A 20910-nucleotide genomic window follows, 5' to 3' on the forward strand; every position below is an offset into this window, starting at 1 on the left:
TATAAAGCTTACTGTCTACGTGTCATTTTTTTCCTGTGTCCCAACAATGTCTCGCTGAGCTTTGCTAGATTCCAGCCAGTGTCATGTATTGCATTGACTTGTCATTGCCTCTTTAATGGCTTGATTTTTTAAAATTGTGGAAACAGATACACAACATAACTTTTTTGTCTCCACCATTCCCGAACATACCGTTCATCGGGATCAGGGACATGCGCAGAGTTGGGGTGCCCTCACCGCCTGCTACAGCGAGAACCTTCCCGTCTCCCTAAACACAGCGACACTCACTGAGTGTTACTCCCCACTCTTCCTGCTTTGCCCAAATCTGTATTCTAATTTTTGTCTCTCTGAGCTTGCATATTCTCCCCTATTTTCTCTGGAGTGACTTTGGGGCTTAAATTCAACCAAAATCTGTAATGCTCTTGTTTGCACTGAAACCAGCTTAGCTTCAGTTGTGTACACACAGCTCTGTGCTACCCCCGGCCCCCATGTAGCTCTTGTCACAGTCACATGCTCGTACGTTGTGCCTCACCACCTTTGACTCATCACCACATTTTATGCACGTGCCTGCAGGTCCTGGAGCACTAAGAAGTGGAGGTATGGCGTCACCCTCACCGGAGCGCTTTGTTCCTTCACGCTCACTTTGCAGGTTGTCTGCTGTGCTTTCCTTTCAAGCTGCGAACTCCCTTTAGCATCTCCCCTGGGCAGTCTAGAGGCGACAACTCCCTCAGCTTTTGTTTCTCTGGGAATGTTGTAATCTCGCCCTCCCTTTTGAAAGACAGTTTCGCCAGATGTGGAATTCTTGTTTGGCAATTTCAACTCTCCGATGTGTCGTCCACTGCCTGCTTGCCACCCTGGTGTCTGATGAGAAGTGGACACGCTCTTCTTGAGGTTCTGTTGTGCACGACATGTTGCTTCTCTCTTGCAGCTGCCAGAACCCTCTCTTCATTTTGGCATTCAATGGTTTGCTTATAACATGCCACGGAGTGGGTGCATCTGGGTTTACCCTCTTTGGAGTCGGATGACTGTCTTTGACATGTATATTCACGTCTTTCATTAAATTTGGAAAGTTTTCGGCCTTTATTTCTTTGACTAGTGACTCTACGTCTTTCTCTCTCTTCTCCTTTGAGGACTCTATCGTGCCTGTACCGGTGGGCTTGGTGGAGCCCCCAGGGCCCCAGGCTCTGTTCGCTGGTCTTCCTTCTTCCTTCTCCCTGTCCTTCAGGCTGGAGTCTCTCTTGCCTCACCTCTGAACTCATGTTGCTCCTCTGTCAGCTCCAACCTGCTTCCAACCCCTCCTTTCTTATCTCACTGTGGTCTTCAGCACTGCTTTGCTCTTTCTCTAATTTCCATCTCTCGGTTGATACTTGTGTGTTTTCCTGGTTTCCTTTAGTTTTTGCCCACGTTGTCCTTCAGAAGTCATTTCTTTAAGTCTTTCCGGTAGGTTCCAGGTCTGCTCCTCCCCGTGGAGGGTTTCTAGTGCTTGGCTGTTCTCTTTTGCTTGGGCCATCGCTTCCTGTTTTTATATTTTTAACCTTTCCTTGACACCGGGACATTTGACATTTGGATCACCGGAATTCAGACTCTGAGGCATCTGTTCCTTAAACCTGTTATGACAAGTTTAGAGTTACGACAGAGCTTTCCTTGAATGCCAGGAGCCAACAAAGCAGAGAAACATAAACACCTCTCCCAGTCCTTGCAGACTGACCTGTGCAAATGCTCCCCTTCCCGGCTTTTCCACACAGTGAATTAGAGAAAAGCTTCGGGACAAAGGCCCGAGGCTGCCCGTCCTTCCCGCGGTCCTGGGCAGGCCCACGCCAGTTTACCAGGTTCGGAACACGCCTCTTCCCGGGGACACTTCCCTCTCGGGCCTGGGCGCTGCGCTCCATGTCCAGAAGGCGGCCCTCGTCCCTGCAGCCGCTCGGCCCCGGTGCTCTGTCGGAGAGCTCCTGGGCTGCCTTCTCCACCGTGCCTGGGGAGGACGCCCCTCGGGCCACCCAGACGACAGCGGCAGGTGCAGAGGTGGCTCAGCTCCCCCAGAGCCAGGACCAGGGACCCACGGGGGGGGGGGGGGCGGCTCCTGGCCGGACTGGTGGGGGGAGGGCAGCCCTTCAGCTGTCTTCTGAGCTTTGAGGAAGGCGCTTCTGCCAGGTTTTGCTGGTTGCTCAAAGCTTCTGTGGGGAGAGGGAGCCCTGAAGCGTCTCCTTCCGCCATCTTTTAAAATTTTGATGCAGCCCAATTTGTCTGTGCTTTTTTCTTTTGCTGATTATGCTTTTGGTGTCGTATCTAGGAAACTTGTCTTATCCAAGGTCACGAAGACTTCCACCTATGTTTTCTTGCAAGAGTTTATTAGGTTTAACTCTCATGTTTAGGTCCTTGATCCATTTTTGAGCTAATTTTTGTATACGGTGTGAGGTAGGGGTCCAGCTTCCTGCTTTGTGGTGTGACCTCCAATCGTCCCAGCATCATGCCTTGTGAGTACAAGGACTGTGCCTGGCACATGTAGATGGTCTACTAACAAAGACGGATGGATGAAAATATGAGCGCCTGAGACTCAGAAAGGTTAAAAACTTTTACAGCTGGGGCAGTTTGGATTATTTTATGAATCCCCAAAGGAGAAAGATTGTTCGTAAACTAGTCTATTCCTCCAGGTATGATAACCTTTGATTGCGTTAAACTCAGATGAGGGGCCTTTGATTAGATTGCTTGTTAAGATTGCTGTAGGGCTTTGTATTGGACTACAGCAGTGAGGTGAGACTCAGGTTGAGTCCCCACCCCCTTGATGGACACCTGGAAGCTTGGACAGACAGAAGGAAGAGGGAACTGTCATATTGGATCCTGCCGTGTAATAGAGAGAGCATGGAGTCCGAGAGGCTGGCCCATGGAGTGGCTCAAGAGGAGACCAGCTCTGCTGTATTCCTGATAGCTCCCAGCTGAACTTGGGAAGACAGCAGGATAGCTGAGACTGGTACAGGAGACCCTAAGAGTCGAGCCCTGTGCCAACTTGCAGCAGAAGTCAGGGAGAGAGTGGAGCAGCTGAGCCTGGGGGGAGCCCAGAGTGGAGGAGAGACGGGCACAGATCGCCCGCCGTCTGGCTTCAACACATGGCCGCTGACTTTGGCAAGAACGCTTCCTCTTACAGTGCCTCTTGTCGTGGCCTTGGAGCTGTGAGCTTTTACCCCACATAACCCCCCTTTACAAAAGCCAGCACATTTCTGGTACTTTGCATCGACACTCCTGGCAAACCAACACAGTAGATCAGTCAGCTGGAAAGTGGCTGGACCCGGTTCAGTACCAGGCCTTTTCAGTTTCTGATTAATAGTGCTCTACTTCCAAGTTTCTAACACCTTCTTCCGTTGGCACCATCTCTGCTACAAGAAACCAGATTTCTTCGAATTTTACTGGCTTTTCCACGTATCACCCATTTATTCCATTGCTTTTGAGCAGTGAACTTTCTCAAATCTAGTGAGCTTCGTGTCCTTTCTCCCTTGACTTCCCCACCCCAGCCACAGACACAAAGACTTCACTTCCTTCTGTGGAGGTTTTATAGATGGAAAGTTCTAGATATCTGACCACATTCTCCTGCTGCACAATTTTACCATAAATCTCATAGTAAATGAGTGTGGCCATTTATTACGGGGCCTGGTTCCATGTGGGAGGCAGTGTGGGTAAGAGCAAGCCGTCCATGCGTGTGTGACGTGTGCCCTTGCTCTGACCTTGACGTATTCCGGGTGTGTTTCGCCATCTCAGAGCAGGAAGAAGCCAGCTGGCCTAAACCCCAGTTGTGGAGAATTCTGATGGAGTGATTCCCTGCCTTGGGCTGAGAACACAGCAAGCCCTGGATGCCCCTCCCAGGGGACGGAAGGGGCCGAGGCTGAGTGACCCCCCGCGGGGCTGCATGTGGGCGCCCCCTGTCGGACCCTCTGGGGAATAATTATTGGAACTGCAGGATAATTCAGACAAGGGCGAATTCATCGAGCACTTGCTACAGGGATGTGTTAGGCATTATTTAGGTGCAGCATTTCCTCCTCAAACTGATCCTACAGGTAGGTTTTCTCAACTCCATTTTGTAACTACAGAAGCTGAAACTGGCCTGAAGTCATTCGGGATTTGAGCCCAGAGCCTCCCTGGCTCCCCAGAGCCGTGCTCTGTGCAGTGCCCTGAGCGGAGGGAGCCCGCTGGAGGAGTGGGGGTGAGCCCCTCTTCGTGCGGTCTCCTTCATTGTAAGTCCCGGGTCCTGAGTGCTGGAGCCAGCTCCGCAGGGGAGAGCAGGGTTGAGGCTCTGGAGTCTGGCGGTCTGGCTCGTTAAAATGCTTATCTGCTGGAAAATGAGGAACTGTGTGCTTGGGGCAGGAAGAGCAGGCTGTGGAATCTCAGCTATTCACAGTTAAAGCACAGAGCTTTCAAGCACCAGGCTTGGGGGGGATGTGGGGGGGTTAGTTCATCCTTAGAGCAGAGAGGGGAGCTCCAGCTCAAAAGGGGCCTGGACTGGGGTGAGGGCTGGGGATGTGGGCTGCTTGTGGAAGGGAAACAGCTCTGCATTTCACCTCGAGCTCAAGCGCTTGGGGTGGGAAGCAGTTAGAGCACCTTATCCCCCTGGACTGCCAGTGGGGACATCCTCGCTGGGGTGGGGTCCTCCCTGGCTGGGGACAGCCTCGGTGGGGTGGGGACATCCTCGGTGGGGTGGGGTCCTCCATGGCTGGAGTGGGGACATCCTCGGTGGGGTGGGGTCCTCCCTGGGTGGGGACAGCCTCGCTGGGGTGGGGTCCTCCCTGGCTGGGGTAGGGTCCTCCCTGGCTGGGGACAGCCTCGCTGGGGTGGGGTCCTCCCCTGGCTGGGGTGGGGTCCTCCCTGGCTGGGGACAGCCTCCCTGGGGTGGGGTCCTCCCTGGCTGGGGTGGGGTCCTCCCTGGGTGGGGACAGCCTCGGTGGGGTGGGGTCCTCCCTGGCTGGGGTGGGGTCCTCCCTGGGTGGGGACAGCCTCGGTGGGGTGGGGTCCTCCCTGGCTGGGGACAGCCTCGGTGGGGTGGGGTCCTCCCTGGCTGGGGACAGCCTCGGTGGGGTGGGGTCCTCCCTGGCTGGGGACAGCCTCGGTGGGGTGGGGTCCTCCCTGGCTGGGGTGGGGTCCTTCCTGGCTGGGGACAGCCTCGGTGGGGTGGGGTCCTCCCTGGCTGGGGACAGCCTCGGTGGGGTGGGGTCCTCCCTGGGTGGGGACAGCCTCGCTGGGGTGGGGTCCTCCCTGGCTGGGGTGGGGTTCCTCCCTGGCTGGGGACAGCCTCGCTGGGGTGGGGTCCTCCCTGGGTGGGGACAGCCTCGGGTGGGGTGGGGTCCTCCCTTGGTGGGGACAGCCTCGCTGGGGTGGGGTCCTCCCTGGCTGGGGTGGGGTCCTCCCTGGGTGGGGACAACCTCGGTGGGGTGGGGTCCTCCCTGGGTGGGGACAGCCTCCCTGGGGTGGGGTCCTCCCTGGCTGGGGTGGGGTCCTCCCTGGCTGGGGACAGCCTCGCTGGGGTGGGGTCCTCCCTGGGTGGGGACAGCCTCGGTGGGGTGGGGTCCTCCCTGGCTGGGGACAGCCTCGGTGGGGGACATCCTCGGTGGGGTGGGGTCCCTCCATGGCTGGAGTGGGGACATCCTCGGTGGGGTGGGGTCCTCCCTGGGTGGGGTGGGGTCCTCCCTGGCTGGGGACAGCCTCCCTGGGGTGGGGTCCTCCCTGGCTGGGGTGGGGTCCTCCCTGGCTGGGGACAGCCTCCCTGGGGTGGGGTCCTCCCTGGCTGGGGTGGGGTCCTCCCTGGGTGGGGACAGCCTCGGTGGGGTGGGGTCCTCCCTGGCTGGGGACAGCCTCGCTGGGTTGGGGTCCTCCCTGGCTGGGGTGGGGACATCCTCGGTGGGATGGGGTCCTCCCTGGGTGGGGACAGCCTCGGTGGGTGGGGTCCTCCCGGGCTGGGGTGGGGTCCTCCCTGGGTGGGGACAGCCCTCGGTGGGGTGGGGTCCTCCCTGGCTGGGGACAGCCTCGGTGGGGTGGGGTCCTCCCTGGCTGGGGACAGCCTCGGTGGGGTGGGGTCCTCCCTGGCTGGGGACAGCCTCGGTGGGGTGGGGTCCTCCCTGGCTGGACAGCCTCAGTGGGGTGGGGTCCTCCCTGGCTGGGGTGGGGTCCTCCCTGGCTGGGGACAGCCTCCCTGGGGTGGGGTCCTCCCTGGCTGGGGTGGGGTCCTCCCTGGCTGGGGACAGCCTCGCTGGGGTGGGGTCCTCCCTGGCTGGGGACAGCCTCGGTGGGGTGGGGTCCTCCCTTGGTGGGGACAGCCTCGCTGGGGTGGGATCCTCCCTGGCTGGGGTGGGGTCCTCCCTGGGTGGGGACAGCCTCGGTGGGGTGGGGTCCTCCCTGGCTGGGGTGGGGTCCTCCCTGGCTGGGGTGGGGTCCTCCCTGGCTGGGTCCTCCTCTGGCTTCCAGATCAGCCGGGGGCTTTGGGGCAGTGAAGGGCAGAGGGACTCCTGGGGGCCCTGAGCCTGAAGCTGGGGAAGCCTGGGATTCCTCGAGGTTCTTGGCTATATGCCGCATAAAATCATTTAAAAAGTAAAAATAACTTATTGGGAAATGGGGGACAAGAACTGAGCTTGCTGAGAAATGGGAGAAGGAAGGAAGTAGGAACTGAGACTTTGTGGGGGCTGCTCTAGGCAGAGAGGGGCGTGGGCCTGTGTGGTCGCCTTTTAAGCTATTATTTTTCCTCCCCTGCTAATGGCAAGGGGAGGGCCCGGTGCGCCTGGTTACCCCCAGGGGTGGGGACAACGGGGAGGCCTGCCTGGAATATCTGGGGCCTCCCCTCAGCCCCGAAGGAGTCCCAGCGGGGACGTCAAGGTCAAGGGCTGCCGGAGGTGCGTCTGTCCATCATGCTGTCTGTCAGCCCTGCTGTCTGGGGGCCATCGGTTGTGCTGTCTTTGGCCCTGTGGTCTGTCAGTCGTGCTGTCCATCATGTTGTGGGTTAGCTGTGCTGTCAGCCCCGTTGTCTGTCACTCATGCTGTCTGTCCTCGGTGTTGTCTGTCAGCCGTATCGTCTGTGGGCCATGTTTCCTGTGGGCCGTGCTGTCTGTCAGCCCTGCTGTCTGACGCCATGTTGTTCGTCAGCCGTTTTGTCTGTCAGCCATGCTGTCTGCTGGTCATGCTGTCTGTCAGCCATGTTGTCTGTCAGCCCCGTTGTCTCGCCATGTTGTCCGTCAGCTGTGTTGTCTGTTGGCCATGCTGTCCGTCGGCCATGCTGTTTGTCGGCCATGTTGTCTGACGCCATGTTGTTCATCAGCCGTGTTGTCTGTCTGCCATGCTGTCGGTCATGCTGTGTGTTGGCCATGCTGTCTGTCGGCCATGCGGTCTGTCGGCCATGCTGTCTGTTGGCCATGCTGTCTGTCAGCCGTGTTGTCTGCCACTCGTGCTGTCTGTCAGCCATGCTGTCTGTTAGCTGTGTTGTCCATCAGCCATCATGTCCGTCAGCTGTGTTGTCTGTTACCCGTGCTGTCCGTCTGCCATGCTGTCTGTCAGTCTACAGCCTCCAGCCCCTCCTGCCTGTCCAGCTGCCTGGCGGAGCGCCGCGTCCCGGTGCGAGGACCACCCCGCCCAGGCCTGGGTGCCAGGTGCCCCCCGTGGGTTCAGCTGGAAGCTCAGGCCCCGGCCGACCGCGGCGCCCAGGTGTGCGCGCTGGGCGTGCCCAGGAAGGCTGAGGCTGCTTTTCCTCAGGTCAGAGGCAGGCACAGCCTCGTGTGGGGCAGGCGTCCACCTGCGGGCAGAGCTCCCCGGGTCCGGGCCTGCACCACGGGAGGCACCCAGAGGCCACCCTCTGCTGAGCGGCGCTTCACCGGCAGAGACGCCTGTCCTCAGCCGCGGAGGCTTCGCCTCCACCCCCAGCTCCCGGGAGCCTGCCCCACTCGCGCTTGCGGGGGCCTCTTCCCTCCCTCCCTTCCTTCCTTCCTCACTCCCTTCTCCCTTCCTTCCACAGGTGTTGGGTACCAGGTGACCTGGAAGTAGAGCGAACAGCCCGTCCTGCTCCATGGAGGTCACAGAACACGCGCGAGCTGGGCCCTGGGCCTCAGCAGAGCTGCAGCACCTCCTCTCCAGCTCATGGGCTCCCCAGGACAACCAACGAGGAGGTGAGGATGGACAGCGACCATCAAGCGTTAGAGAAAAATGGCGCTTAGGGGACGCAGAGACTGAGGAGGCAGCCGGGAAACTGCCTTCCCTGCGAGGGGACTGAACAGACTTGAGCGCACGGAGGAAGGGTGCGTGTGACCTTACCCAGTACAGCAGTGGGCAGGAAGCGTTAGTCCACGGGAGAGGGTGAGAGTCCAGAGCACAATCTTGGGCCAACCTGGGGCTGTAAAGTGAATTCTCGTGCATGGCCTGGGGGTAGTGGCCTGGGGGTGGGGTATTCTTGGAATGCGGGAGGGGTGGGCGGGCCTGGACGGGCAGGGTGAGGGTCCTTATCTGCTCCATTCCTGCTGTGAAATGGCTCCTCGTTCATTCCTGGGGGCAACAGGCTGCCTCCAAGCAGGAGGCAGCTTGCCCAATCCACGGGAACGGGCCACACCTGTGACCTGCTGGTCCCTGCAGGCTCCTAAGGGGGAAACTCTAACTGCACGGAGCAGAGCGAGCCTGCACCTGCAAGCAGGGGCCTGCACCTGCCCCAGGGGATCCAAGCCCCTCAGTTAGAGGGGAGCGGGCGCCTCCAGCCCAGAAGCCTCAGGACGGGGGCAGGGACTCCGATGCGTGGACTCGTTACTCCACCACAGGCTTGCTGTGACTCTAGCTTGGGAGAGCTTCCATCCTCAGCGTGGAGGCAGTGGCCGCGGAGGTTCTCAGGGAGGGGGAGGGACATGTCCTCTGTGGTACGGGGGCTTTATGGGATATGTAATGCGGGGTGCTTTCAGGTCTCGGGAATTGTCCTGAATGACATTGCAGTGACAGATACAGGCCATTACATATCTTGTCATAAATGACAAGACCGTGCGGGAGAGAGTTTAAACTATAATGTAAACTATAATGGACACTTAGTGGCAATGCTCCAAAATGTGTTCGTAATTGTAATAGATGCGCCACACAAACGAAGGGGGCTGTTAGTGCGGGGGAAGTGGGGGAGGGGCGGGGCGCAGGTTTTATGTAACATTTATGTAACCTAAGTATATATACATTTTAAAAGTATATATATATTAAAAAAACACTGGGAAGATAAATTTGAACAAGCCGTTCTATGGCAGAAAAGTGCAGGGTTTGGAAGGAGTTTCCTAATTTGTGGGGGGTGACACGGAGTGCCGCTGAAGAAGGTGGCCTTTGAACTGTACCCTGGGGGTTAGCCGGGGTCAGAGAGCAGCTGGGGGGGCAGGGAGGAGTCTGACTTGATTACAGGGGAGGGGAGGGGGAGGGGGAGGGGGTGAGGGGGAGTCTGCCTGGCTTTAGCTTATCTTGGAAAACAGGTTGTAAAACCGCTGCTGCTCTGGTTTGACTGATGATGGAGAGGACTGGGAGAGGCAAGAAGGAGCCAGTTAGTTCACAAAACAAGCCTGGCATTGACCCCTTCCTTCCCCCGGGTGTGAACTCTGAGTCGGCCACTTTGTAGAACTGAGAACCAAAGCCAGTTACCTACCTTTCCTGTGCCTATCTATTTTCTTTTCTTTTTTTTTTTTTTTAAGATTTATTTATTTATTTAATTCCCCCCCTCCCCCGGTAGTCTGTTCTTGGTGTCTATTTGCTGCGTCTTGTTTCTTTGTCCGCTTCTGTTGTCCTCAGCGGCACAGGAAGTGTGAGCAGCGCCATTCCTGGGCAGGCTGCACTCTCTTTCGCGCTGGGCGGCTCTCCTCACGGGGTGCACTCCTTGCGCGTGGGGCTCCCCTACGCGGGGGACACCCCTGTGTGGCATGGCACTCCTTGCGCGCATCAGCACTGCGCATGGGCCAGCTCCACACGGGTCAAGGAGGCCCCGGGTTTGAACCGCGGACCTCCCATGTGGTAGACAGACACCCTAACCACTGGGCCAAGTCCGTTTCCCTATACCTATCTATTTTCTATGAATTCTATCTATTTCTTGGCATCACGAGGACAAAAGACAATGCAGATAAATTGTCTGGAATATTATGGTCAATACTTGGTAGCTACTGTTATTATTTGTGCACAACAAGCTTATATCCAGAAAGGAGTTTGATTGTTTAAAGAAAACTCATAAATATGATCAGTCTGAATGTTGTTAAACAAGAGGAAAACATGAAGGAGGGGGAGGAGAAGGCGTGTGCGATAATGTCCACGTGGAAAGAGGAGGAAACGGAGGGTGAGTGAGAAGGCTTTGCTCCTGGGACGCGGGCTCCGTGCCTGCCTGCTGGCTGCGCCGCCTGAGGAAGCCTTGCTCCCGGGAGCTCCGGCTCGTCAGAAGGCCTTGCTCCTGGGACGCGGGCTCCGGGCCTGCCTGCTGGCTGCGCAGGCTGAGGAAGCCTTGCTCCCGGGAGCTCCGGCTCGTCAGAAGGCCTTGCTCCTGGGACGCGGGCTCTGGGCCTGCCTGCTGGCTGCGCGGCCTGAGGAAGCCTTGCTCCCGGGAGCTCCGGCTCGTTCACCCCGGATCCGTGTGCTGCGTTTCAGACGCGGGATTCTAAGCTGGGAGGGAGCTGTGCTTGCAGGCGGAAGGCAGACCCTTGGCTGGCCTTTCCAAAAGCCCCGAGGACTTTGGAAGCCCCAAACGGCATGGTGCAGTTTTCAGTTAGACTTCTGGGGGGGGCCTGGTGCTTCCTGTTTGTATTCTCTTACCACCAGCTAACCGCTCTTTCGACTTTCACTTAAGTTCTTTATCTCACTCTGTGAGAAATTTTTGAGCGGGTTGGAAACGTTTCCTGAAATGGTTTCTCAAATCTCTTTTCAAATAACTGAGTTTATCTTGACTTAGTACAGCTGAGCTACTAAGTTCCAAATGCCATTTTTAGTTTTCCCCACCCTTCAATGCCTAAAAACCATCGCTTTTGCTGAACTCCTCACATTTTTGTTACTTTCTATTGTGGTGTTAGTGATTGGCTTTCTTTGGGGGCAGTTTTCACAAAGACACACATTTTATTCTCACAGGCTACTGCCTCTGGGACCACCAGCTGAGAAGCACACAGCCGCCTTGGGGGCCGCCTCGGAGGGCCTGGGAAGCTGGGGTCCCCCTGATTGCTTCACCAGACCCTGCTTGATAGCCCAATTCGCGCCTGTGTCTCAGCAAAACTGCCAGTTCCCACCACAGGGGTCTTCTCAGACAACAAACAACCAGGGATGGAAATCTGCAGATGCTGTTGGCTTGCTGAATGAATCTCCATATCAAGGCAACGAGCACGTAAGAAAACCCTGATTCTTCATTGGGTCACTGGAAGAATTTTACATTAGCTGTAGCTACCGAGTTAAGCTCCATTGTTAGGCTTAGATTTTTTTTTGAGGGGGTGGGCAGGGTGCAAATTAATGGGAACACAATTAAAACGATGCTCTCTTAACTACAGTTTGCATCTTTGGCTCCGATTTCTGCCATTATCACGCTGTCATTGAATCTTCAAGTCATGATCCTTGCTAGGAAATGAGGGGGAAACGCAATTGCCCTGCAATCATCAGGTACCTTGTGGCTTTTTGCAAATAAACGCTCCCCATTGCAGTCTCACGCATTTACTGTGAGGCGGCTGGTCTCTGTTTAGAGATGTGGGTCGTGCGGTGCTGGTTGAACTTCTTGGAAGCGACCGGGGTCATGAACGGCCAGATGAGCAGGGGTGACTGGCCGTGGATCTCGGGGCAGCCGCTCTGACCTCAGCCGCTTGCACCTTCCGCACAGACATCTTCAGATGTGTAAAGAGCGGGCGAAGGGCCCTCTGCTGGGTGTCCCCTCGAGGTGAGGGCCTCAGACCTCCCGTGGGCGCCGGGCCTCTGGCGTTTTCGCTGTGCACGGCAAGGACCTTCGGTCACTCCGCGCCTTTACCTGTGGTTTGAAACGGGAAGCGGGCCAGGGCGCTCCTGAGAGGAGGGAGAGGGAGTGGAGGAGGGCGCTGGGCTCAGCAGACATCAAATCTGTGTCATTGCTCTGCCCAGCCGCCTGGGCTCTGGGTGTCCTGTCCAGCCGTACTGCCTGACTTGCCCATCTCTTGTCCTTCCTTAGGCCCTGCTTACCTTAAGTTCTCTGTCCCTGGAAATAGGAACGCCCTCTCCAAGTCACACCAGCGGCCGGAGAGCGCCGAGCGTCGAGGGACTCGGGGGCCACTTAAGGCACTGTCTCTTTTTGAGAAGGGAGTGCTGAGACTAAGAAAGAGGACGTGACTCGAGGGCCGGGAGTGAAGCAGGGGTGACGGCCAGTTCCTGGGCCCTATGCTCTGAGAGCGCTGGGGCCCTGGGCCAGGCTGACCTTCAAAAGGGAGCCGCGCTGCCTGTACCGCGGTGACGCAGTCCGCAGGGGCGGAGCGCCTCCGTTGCCTCCTTTCCAAACCAAGGCCCCATGGCGGTGGGGGCCGGCGGCGGGTGGCTCCCCGAGCAGAAGGTGCCCCGCTGGGCCCGCTCCCGTGGGCGGGAGCTTGGCCCGGCACAGCTCGTCCTCCTGAGCTTTCCAGCCAGCCGGGCTGCTGGGAGGGAACTCGGCCCCTGGGGAAGGGCCGGGAGAGGTGGCCTTCTGCCCAGAGCCTGCAGCTGCAGGGAGGTGGTCTCAGCGCTGCGCTTTGGGGTCTCCGTAACCGCTGCCGTCTGGGCTCGGGGCGGCGGAAACCGCTTGGATTCCGGGAGCCTCGGAATCTGCAGTTTGGAGCAGTGATTGCGTCGAGGCCACGTGTCGTGTCGGTCGGTGGTTTCTCATGTCTCTTAACGCGGGTCCCCTCGTCCCTCCTTTTCTCCCCCTTCCAGCGCGTTTGCCGGAGAAACCCCGCTGGTCCTGTTCAGCGTCCGGGGCTGCGTCTTGCTGGTACCTCTGCGGTGTGAGGCGCACGTGTCTCCGTCCGCGCTGTCCTGTGAATTGGTACTTCCTCCCGCACGTCTGAGCAGACGGGTTCAGTGTCTGCCCTTGCAGAGCTCCCCGGGAAGCCGTGTCCTCCCAGGAGGAGGCCGTGGTGGCAGCCGCTGTCTCTCCTTGGGGATGCCCCCAGGCACGGAGGATCGCTGACGAATCCGTTATTTCATTAGGGCTGCAAGAGGGCGCCCTGAGAATTCTCACGTGCCTTCTTCATTTCCTTCTTAAAAGAAACAGCCGCGTCAACCCACGCTCGGGTGCGCCTCTGATGGAGAGCCAGTGAGCGCTTGATTTCTTCCCTTTCTTACCAGTTTTCAAATTGCTGAGTTGGATACTAGAGCCTCCAACAGCGCCGCTTTTTGAAGTGTCACTATTTCAGTGTGTTTGACGTGCCTCAGTTCACTACGGTCACTCTCCTGTTAGTGCCCAGGGCGCCCCACCCTTGGCCAGCGCGCCCCCTTCCCGCCGGCGGGAGGCTTGGATGGCTTCCCGAGGCTGATGCGCAAGATGCCCCAACTCCTTCCCCAGACCGGGAACCACACCTTGCCCCAGAGAATCCCGGTTTCTCCTGGTGGAAATGGCAATTAGAACTACCGTCGAAGGCTAGGAAGGCTCACTGCTGCTGCATGGGTCCTTGTTTCCAGGGCTTCTTGTGGAAAGGAAGAAACACACGCATTTAAAGATAAAACCATCCTTCCTTCAATTTTTTTTTTTTTAAGATTTATTTGTTTGTTTATTCCTCCTTCCTCTCCCCTCCCCCGCCCGGCTCTTCTTGCTGTCTGTGTCTGTTCACTCTGTGGTCTTCTCTGTCTAGGTCTCTTTTTTTGTCCTCTCTTCTCATTTTTTTTTCTCCTCTAGGATTCGGTCCTGGGGACCTCTGATGTGGAGAGAGGTTCCCTGTCAACTGCCCCACCTCAGTTCCTGGTCTCTGCTGCGCTTCACCTTGACTCTCCCCTTGTCTCTCTCCTGCTGCACGACTCACTTGCGCGAGCACTGGCTCGCCACGCAGGCACTCAGCTCACGATGCACGCGCTTATGTGGGCACTCAGCTCACGATGCACGCACTCGCGTGGGCACTCAGCTCACGATGCACGCACTCGCGTGGGCACTCAGCTCGCCATGTGGGCACTTGCGCGGGCACTGGCTCACCATGCAGGCACTCAGCTCACGATGCACGTGCTTACACCGGCACTCGGCTCGCCACGTGGGCACCGGCTCACCGTCAGGCACGCTTTCTCTTCTTTTTCACCAGAGGCCCCAGGGACTGAACCCGGGTCCTCCCACATGGTAGGCGGAGGCCCTACCACTTAGCCACATCCGCTTCCCTCAGGGTTTTACATAACGTCATATATCTTACATCTCTTCTCCTTTTTCCAACCAGATATGTCATTTCCCCAACACACCAGCATTTGCTTTATCTCTCGATTCTCACAGTCTCTGAATAACAGCATCAATACTATTGCCGTGAGTACGATTAAGAAAACCACCTTTTCAGCTCTTTTTTCCTTATAGTACATCTCATGGAGGGGTACACAGTCAGTCACTGTGGTTTAAAGTTACTTGCCATAGTTCTCTGTGTGATTACACCACTAATGCACTGTGAAGTTAGATTGTTTTGTTTTATTTTGCTTCTGATTGTAGGGAATGCATTTTTTTTCTTTAAGATTTTTAAAAATTTACTTTTCCCCCCTCCCTTCATTGTCTGCTCTCTGTGTCATTCGCTGTGTGTTCTTCTGTGTCTGTTGTCTTCTCACTAGGTGGCTTCGGGAATCGATCCTGGGACCTTCCAGAGTGGGAGATGTGATCATTCTCTTGTGCCACCTTGTCTCCCTGGTCTTCTGTGTCTCTTATTCTCTCTCCTCTGTGTCTCTTTTTGTTGCATCATCTTGCTGCACCAGCTCTCCACATGGGCCAGCTCTCCTCATGGTCCAGCTCGCCACATGGGCCAGCTTGCCACGTGGGCCAGCTCTCCTCATGGTCCAGCTCGCCACATGGGCCAGCTCGCCACATGGGCCAGCTCTCCGTGTGGGTCAGCTCGCCACACGGGCCAGCTTGCTCTCACCAGGAGGGCCTGGGCTGTGAACCCTGGACCTCCTATATGGCAGATGGGAGCCCGACTGCTCGAGCTACATCCGATTCCCTGGGAATGCTTTTTAAAGCTACTTTTGTTTCTAGTTACGTAAAATATTTACATGGTTCCCAAGTCAAATCTACAAAACAAAGTATACAAAACAGAGACGCCAGGTTCTACTCTGTTTCCTTTACCATTTCCTCCTTCCCCATTTTAAAAAGTGTTTTGGCTCATTTTTTTTTTTTTTTAAAGATTTATTTATTTATTTATTTCCCCCCTCTCCCCTGGTTGTCTGTTCTTGGTGTCTATTTGCTGCGTCTTGTTTCTTTGTCCGCTTCTGTTGTCGTCAGCGGCACAGGAAGTGTGGGTGGCGCCATTCCTGGGCAGGCTGCTCTTTCTTTCACGCTGGGCGGCTCTCCTTACGGGCGCACTCCTTGCGCGTGGGGCTCCCCCATGCGGGGGACACCCTTGCGTGGCACGGCACTCCTTGCGTGCATCAGCACTGCGCATGGTTGGCTCATTCTTAGAGATTAGCGTACTATGTAATAATCCTCACTTTTCTCTTCAAAATTCTTTTTTAGTGAGGTATCATTTGCAAACAGTTCTACCTCACTGGTTTCACTTAAGAACATGTGCTGGTGGTCACTCTGTGGTAGTAGATGGAGATGTCCTTTATTCTTTTTTTCCTTCTTTCAATTATCCTTTATTCTTTTTACTCCACAGCGCTTCATGTTTCATTCAACCAGCTTCCACTGATGGATGTGGGGTGGTTCCTAGTTCTTTTGTTATTACACAGGGCTGAAACAAAGAGCCTTGTACAAACACCTTTTTATGTTTTTGCCAGTGGGTCTTTGGGATAGATTGCTGGAAGTGGTATTGCTGGGCCAAAGAGGAAATGGGTGTGGAGCTTTGCGGGACATTGCCCCACAGGTTCCCTCCAGAAGTTCGCCTTACTTGCATTCCTACCAGCAGCGTATTAGAATGCCTGTTTCGCTACAGCTTTGCCAACAAGCTTTTGGATTTTTGCAAATCTGGTAGGTGAAAATGCTCCCTTAGCATAGTTTTGATTTGTATTTTTTCTTATTAGAAGCATGGTTGAGCATATTTTTATGTTTTTTTCCCCTTCAACTGTTGATTTATGAATCTCACCCAATTTTTTTTTCTTGCCCAGTTTCTAAATTGATTTGTTGATCCTTTTCCCTCTACTTTTATTTATTTTTAATTTTTTTAAAAGATTTTTTATTTTTTTATTATTATTATTTTTTGCCCGGTTTTTTAATTTTATTTATTTTATTTTTTTTTATTTTTTTTAATTTTTTTTAAGATTTTTTATTTATTTCTCTCCCCTTCCCCCCCTCCCCAGTTGTCTGCTCTCTGTGTCCATTTGCTGCGTGTTCTTCTGTGTCCACTTGTATTCTTGTCAGTGGCATCGGGAATCTGTGTCTCTTTTTGTTGTGTCGTCTTGCTGCATCAGCCCTCCGTGTGTGCGGCGCCATTCCTGGGCAGGCTGCACTTTTTTCACACAGGGCGGCTCTCCTTACGGTGCGCACTTGTTGTGCATGGGGCTCCCCTATGCGGGGGACACCCCTGCGTGGCAGGGCACTCCTTGTGCGCATCAGCACTGCACATAGGCCAGCTCCACACAGGTCAGGAGGCCTGGGGTTTGAACCCTGGACCTCCCACGTGGTAGGCGGACGCTCTATCCGTTGAGCCAAATCCGCTTCCCTCCCTCTACTTTTAGAAGCTCTTTATATATTTACATATTAGAGATGTTAAACATTTATCTATCATGTGTTTGTCATTTGCCTTTGGTAATGCTTTTCCTTACAAAAGTTTTTGCTTTTGAATTTTTATGTAGTGAAACCTATCAGTCTTTCCCCTCAGTTGCACTAGAGTCTTATCTTAGCTACCAATGTCTTCTCTATTCCCAGGTTCTTAAGGAACTCACCCATTTTCTCCCTAGCACTTGCACAGTTTCAGTTTTTTTACTTTCCATGTGGAACGTGTCCTTTGGTATGCTATGATTAATTTTATATTTTATAAAAAACGTATCTTCCTATAGTCTCAACTTTGACATTACTAGCTCCTCTCCAAGCACCTCCCTTCAGCTTGTCTCTGGACATTCTACTTTCTTGGCTTGGCCAAACCTGGACGTGGGTCACAATAAACCCTGCCGACCCCTGCGGCTGGTTCCGTTTTGCGGCCTGCTCTCCTGCGCTGGACTCGGCCCTGCGCGTGGTGTTCCAGCCTCGAGGCGGCGTGCACGGAAGGCCTGCCCAGGGGCTCCAGCCCAGCAGGTGCTGCGGACGCGGGCGTGACCCAGCGAGCTCGAGGGCAGGCGGTGGAGGACGGCTCCTGGGGGGAGGCGGAGGGGCTCCGGGGCCTGGGCAGCACGGTCCTAGTTGACGATTCCTGCCCCTCGGGCTCTTGGTGACTTTGTTTCCACGTATTAAGTGGAAGCTTCCTACCTGGAGAGGCTGGGAGCTGGGGAGACGGTGGCAGCAAAGGGCAGAGTGAGGCCAGATGGGGGCGTCGCGCCCACACCGTGCCCCGGGACCCCACACCATGCCCTGGATCCCCCACTGTACCCCGGGACCCCACACCGTACCCCGGGACCCCACACTGTGCCCCGGGACCCCACACCATGCCCTGGATCCCCCACTGTACCCCGGGACCCCACACCGTACCCCGGGACCCCACACTGTGCCCCGGGACCCCACACTGTGCCCTGGGACCCCATACCATAGCTGGGACCCCCACTGTACCCCGGGACCCCACACTGTGCCCCGGGACCCCACACCGTACCCCGGGACCCCACACCGTACCCCGGGACCCCCCACCGTACCCCAGGACCCCACATCATACCCCGGGACCCCACACAGTGCCCTGGGACCCCCCACCGTGCCCCAGGACCCCACATCATGCCCTGAGACCCCACACCATACCCTGGGACCCCACACCATGCCCTAGGACCCCCACACTGTGCCCCGGGACCCCACACTGCCCCAGGACCCCCCACCATACCCCAGTACCCCACACCATGCCCCGGGACCCCACATTGTGCCCCGGGACCCCCACCATTGGTCCCAGCCCCGTTTAGGAGCCGCTTCCTACACCGGTCCGGGCTCGCGGTTGTGGGGTGTGAGCGCGGCACTAAGTTGACTGCTGGCACCCAGAGTGCCACGCCTGCGCCTCAGGCAGGAAGACGTGGGAGAAGGGCCAACGGGCCGTGCCAGCAAGTCCAGAAAATAGCTCCTGAGGTCCCGTTTACTGACTTAGCTGCTTCTACCTGCTCGGGAGGTCGAGGGAAAACCTTCAAAGGCCATGAACCGGGAAGCGGATTTGGCTCAACCGACAGAGCGTCCGCCTACCACATTGGAGGTCCACGGTTCAAACCCCGGGCCTCCTGACCCGTGTGGAGCTCGCCCATGCGCGGTGCTGATGCGCGCAAGGAGTGCCCTGCCACGCAGGGGTGTCCCCGCGTAGGGGAGCCCCATGCACAAGGAGTGCGCCCCGTAAGGAGAGCCGCCTACGTGAGAAAAGCGCAGCCTGCCCAGGAATGGCACCACACACACACACACACAGAGCTGATGCAGCAAGATGACGCAACAAAAAGAAACACAGATTCCCGGTGCTGCTGACAAGAATACAAGGGGACGCAGAAAAGCACACAGTGAATGGACACAGCAGACAACTTGGGGGGGGTGGGGAAGTGGAGAGAAATTAAAAAAACAACAAAGACCGTAAACCAGAGCAGCCACAGATTCCTAGAGAAGGCAGAACACAAACAACAACACAACGCCGTCCGTGTAGGGGCCTCGTAAGGCACTTTGCTGGGCACAGCAGCGTCTGTCCTGGGCCCCTCCAGCGACACATCAGCAGCCCCACGGCGCCCCGCCCTGCCCGGGAACTGTGCGCAGCAGGACCGCTGTCCGCTGGCTCCCTAATGAGTGGTTACCGTGGTGGAGCTGATCCTCGAGGTTCACAGCCAGATGCTAACCGAGATAGCGGTGGGTTCTGTTAGGCGGAGGGCGGGGCTCAGGGGCGCCGGGCGTGCAGGGTGCCCGCGGCCGCGCCCTCCCGAAGGCCTGGAGGCCATGCACACCGGAAGCTCCTGGTCCTCCTCCACTTTACTTGCTGTTAGGCAGGTTCTCTAGAAACAGAATCAACGCGCGATCTCTCCATAGTGCGCAGTTCTCTAAGAGTCTCTCACGCGGCCGTGGGGATGCGCAAGTCCAGGTTCCCAGGCAGGTGCAACCAGGGGCTGCAGTGAACGTCCAGTGAAGGCCCCTGACGAGTTGTGGGAGACGCTGGCTGTCCAAAGACGAGTGTGAAATGCTCCTGAATGCTGGAATCACTGCCCCTGTTAAGGCATTCGGCTGATGGGGCTGAGCGTCGCTCCCTGCTGATGGCGATCTCCCTGATGGCTGTAATTATAGCAGCTATCTAGGATTTACCATGCAGTAAAGCCAGTGGTGACTGAAGTCCGTAAACACCCTTGTGCTACAGTCAGCCCAGGGCTCGCTTGAACAGACAGCGGGGCACAGTTAGCTGTGCTGACACGTCAGCCTAACGTCACACGTGCTCCTGCGCAGCATCGGCCCCCTGGGACGTCACTGGGACTCGGAAGAGGGCGTGGGTGGTCCCCGGCTGCCGCCGGGCCACTCACGGAGCCAGGCAAGGAGTGGGAAGAGGGCTTATTCACCGCTGGAGACCAGAGACGCACAACCTCACATCAGCCTCCCCGGCCGCAGAGACTCCAGCACTTCATCCCGTCAGGATGCTGAGGGGCGACGGGTGGAGCTGGACACAGGCTCCTTCACCAGGAGACACCGGGGGGCTGAACGTGGGGGGCGGGTGCCAAGCCAGGGGAGTCGCAATCCTTATCAGAGCTCGGGGTCCTGGGGCAGGAAAGGGCAGAGCCAAGGCCACGCGGCTTTCCACGTGGATGTCAAACCAGGGTGGAGCGTCACAGACGAGGCTAAGGTGTATAAACATAACAGGGCGAGACCTGTTAGAACCACCATCGTGAGAGTGGGTCTGGGATAAATCCAGCCGGTTTCAGCAATTTCAGGTATTAGCCTTTTTATTAAAAAAAAAAAGGATTTATTTTATTTATTTCTCCCCACCCCCTCGTGGTTCGCACTTGCTGTGTCTCTTCATCTTCCTTGTTTCTTTAGGAGGCACCGGGAACCTCCAATGTGGGATGGAGGCGCCTAATCGCTTGAGCCACCCGTGCTCCCTCTTTGTTGTACGTCCCGTGTTTTCCTTGTGTCTCTCGTTGTGTCATCTCGTCGTGTCACCGTGTCGTATCGGCTCGCTGCACCAGCCCGTCCCATCAGCTCACTGCCTTGCTCGTCTTCTTTAGGAGGCCCTGGGAAGTGAATCAGGGCCCTCCCATGTGGTAGGCAGGAGCCCGATCGCTTGAGCCACGTTCGCTTCCCCAGTGTTAACCTTTTGCTATTTAAAAAATATCTATCTGTATAATTCTTAACCCTCAGTTACAAAGTTCAGTACAATGTCTCAATATTTAAGCTATGCTGGGTTTTTCTAGCACTACAATTCCTCAATCCATACTTAAGTGGGTTTCCAAGATGTAACTGCTTATAATTCCAGAAAGACTGAGTGGTAAGAGCCCCCTCAACTTGCCAACGCTTCTATTTTTAGGTATTCTTTTTTATTTTTATTTAAAATTTTATTTCTCTCCCCTTCCCCCCAGCCACTCTCTGCTCTGTGTCCATTTGCTGTGTGTTCTTCTGTGTCTGCTTGCATTCTTTGTTAGCAGCACTGGGAATCTGTGTTTCTTTTTGTTGCGTCATCTTGCGCATCAGCTCTCCATGTGTGCGGCGCCATTCCTGGGCAGGCTGCACTTTTTTCG

The 20910-nt window shown here is 56.2% G+C and overlaps 1 long non-coding RNA gene across 5 annotated transcripts; it reads left to right on the forward strand.

Moving 5' to 3' along the window:
- The first annotated feature begins 1706 nt into the window (after positions 1-1706).
- Positions 1707-17093, forward strand: LOC101433840 (uncharacterized). Of its 5 annotated transcripts, XR_002796327.2 has the most exons (6): positions 2747-4043; positions 7976-8126; positions 11074-11323; positions 11484-11592; positions 11807-11863; positions 12128-17093. It is a non-coding gene; the product is annotated as an uncharacterized lncRNA (long non-coding RNA). The 5 variants fall into 5 exon arrangements; XR_011647104.1 differs by lacking the exon at positions 2747-4043 and adding an exon at positions 1707-1826 and having other exon boundaries at positions 11807-17093; XR_011647105.1 differs by having other exon boundaries at positions 1838-4220; positions 11807-17093.
- The last annotated feature ends 3817 nt before the right edge of the window (positions 17094-20910 follow it).

Source organism: Dasypus novemcinctus, chromosome 22 (genome assembly GCF_030445035.2).
Source record: "Dasypus novemcinctus isolate mDasNov1 chromosome 22, mDasNov1.1.hap2, whole genome shotgun sequence".
NCBI lineage: Eukaryota > Metazoa > Chordata > Mammalia > Cingulata > Dasypodidae > Dasypus > Dasypus novemcinctus.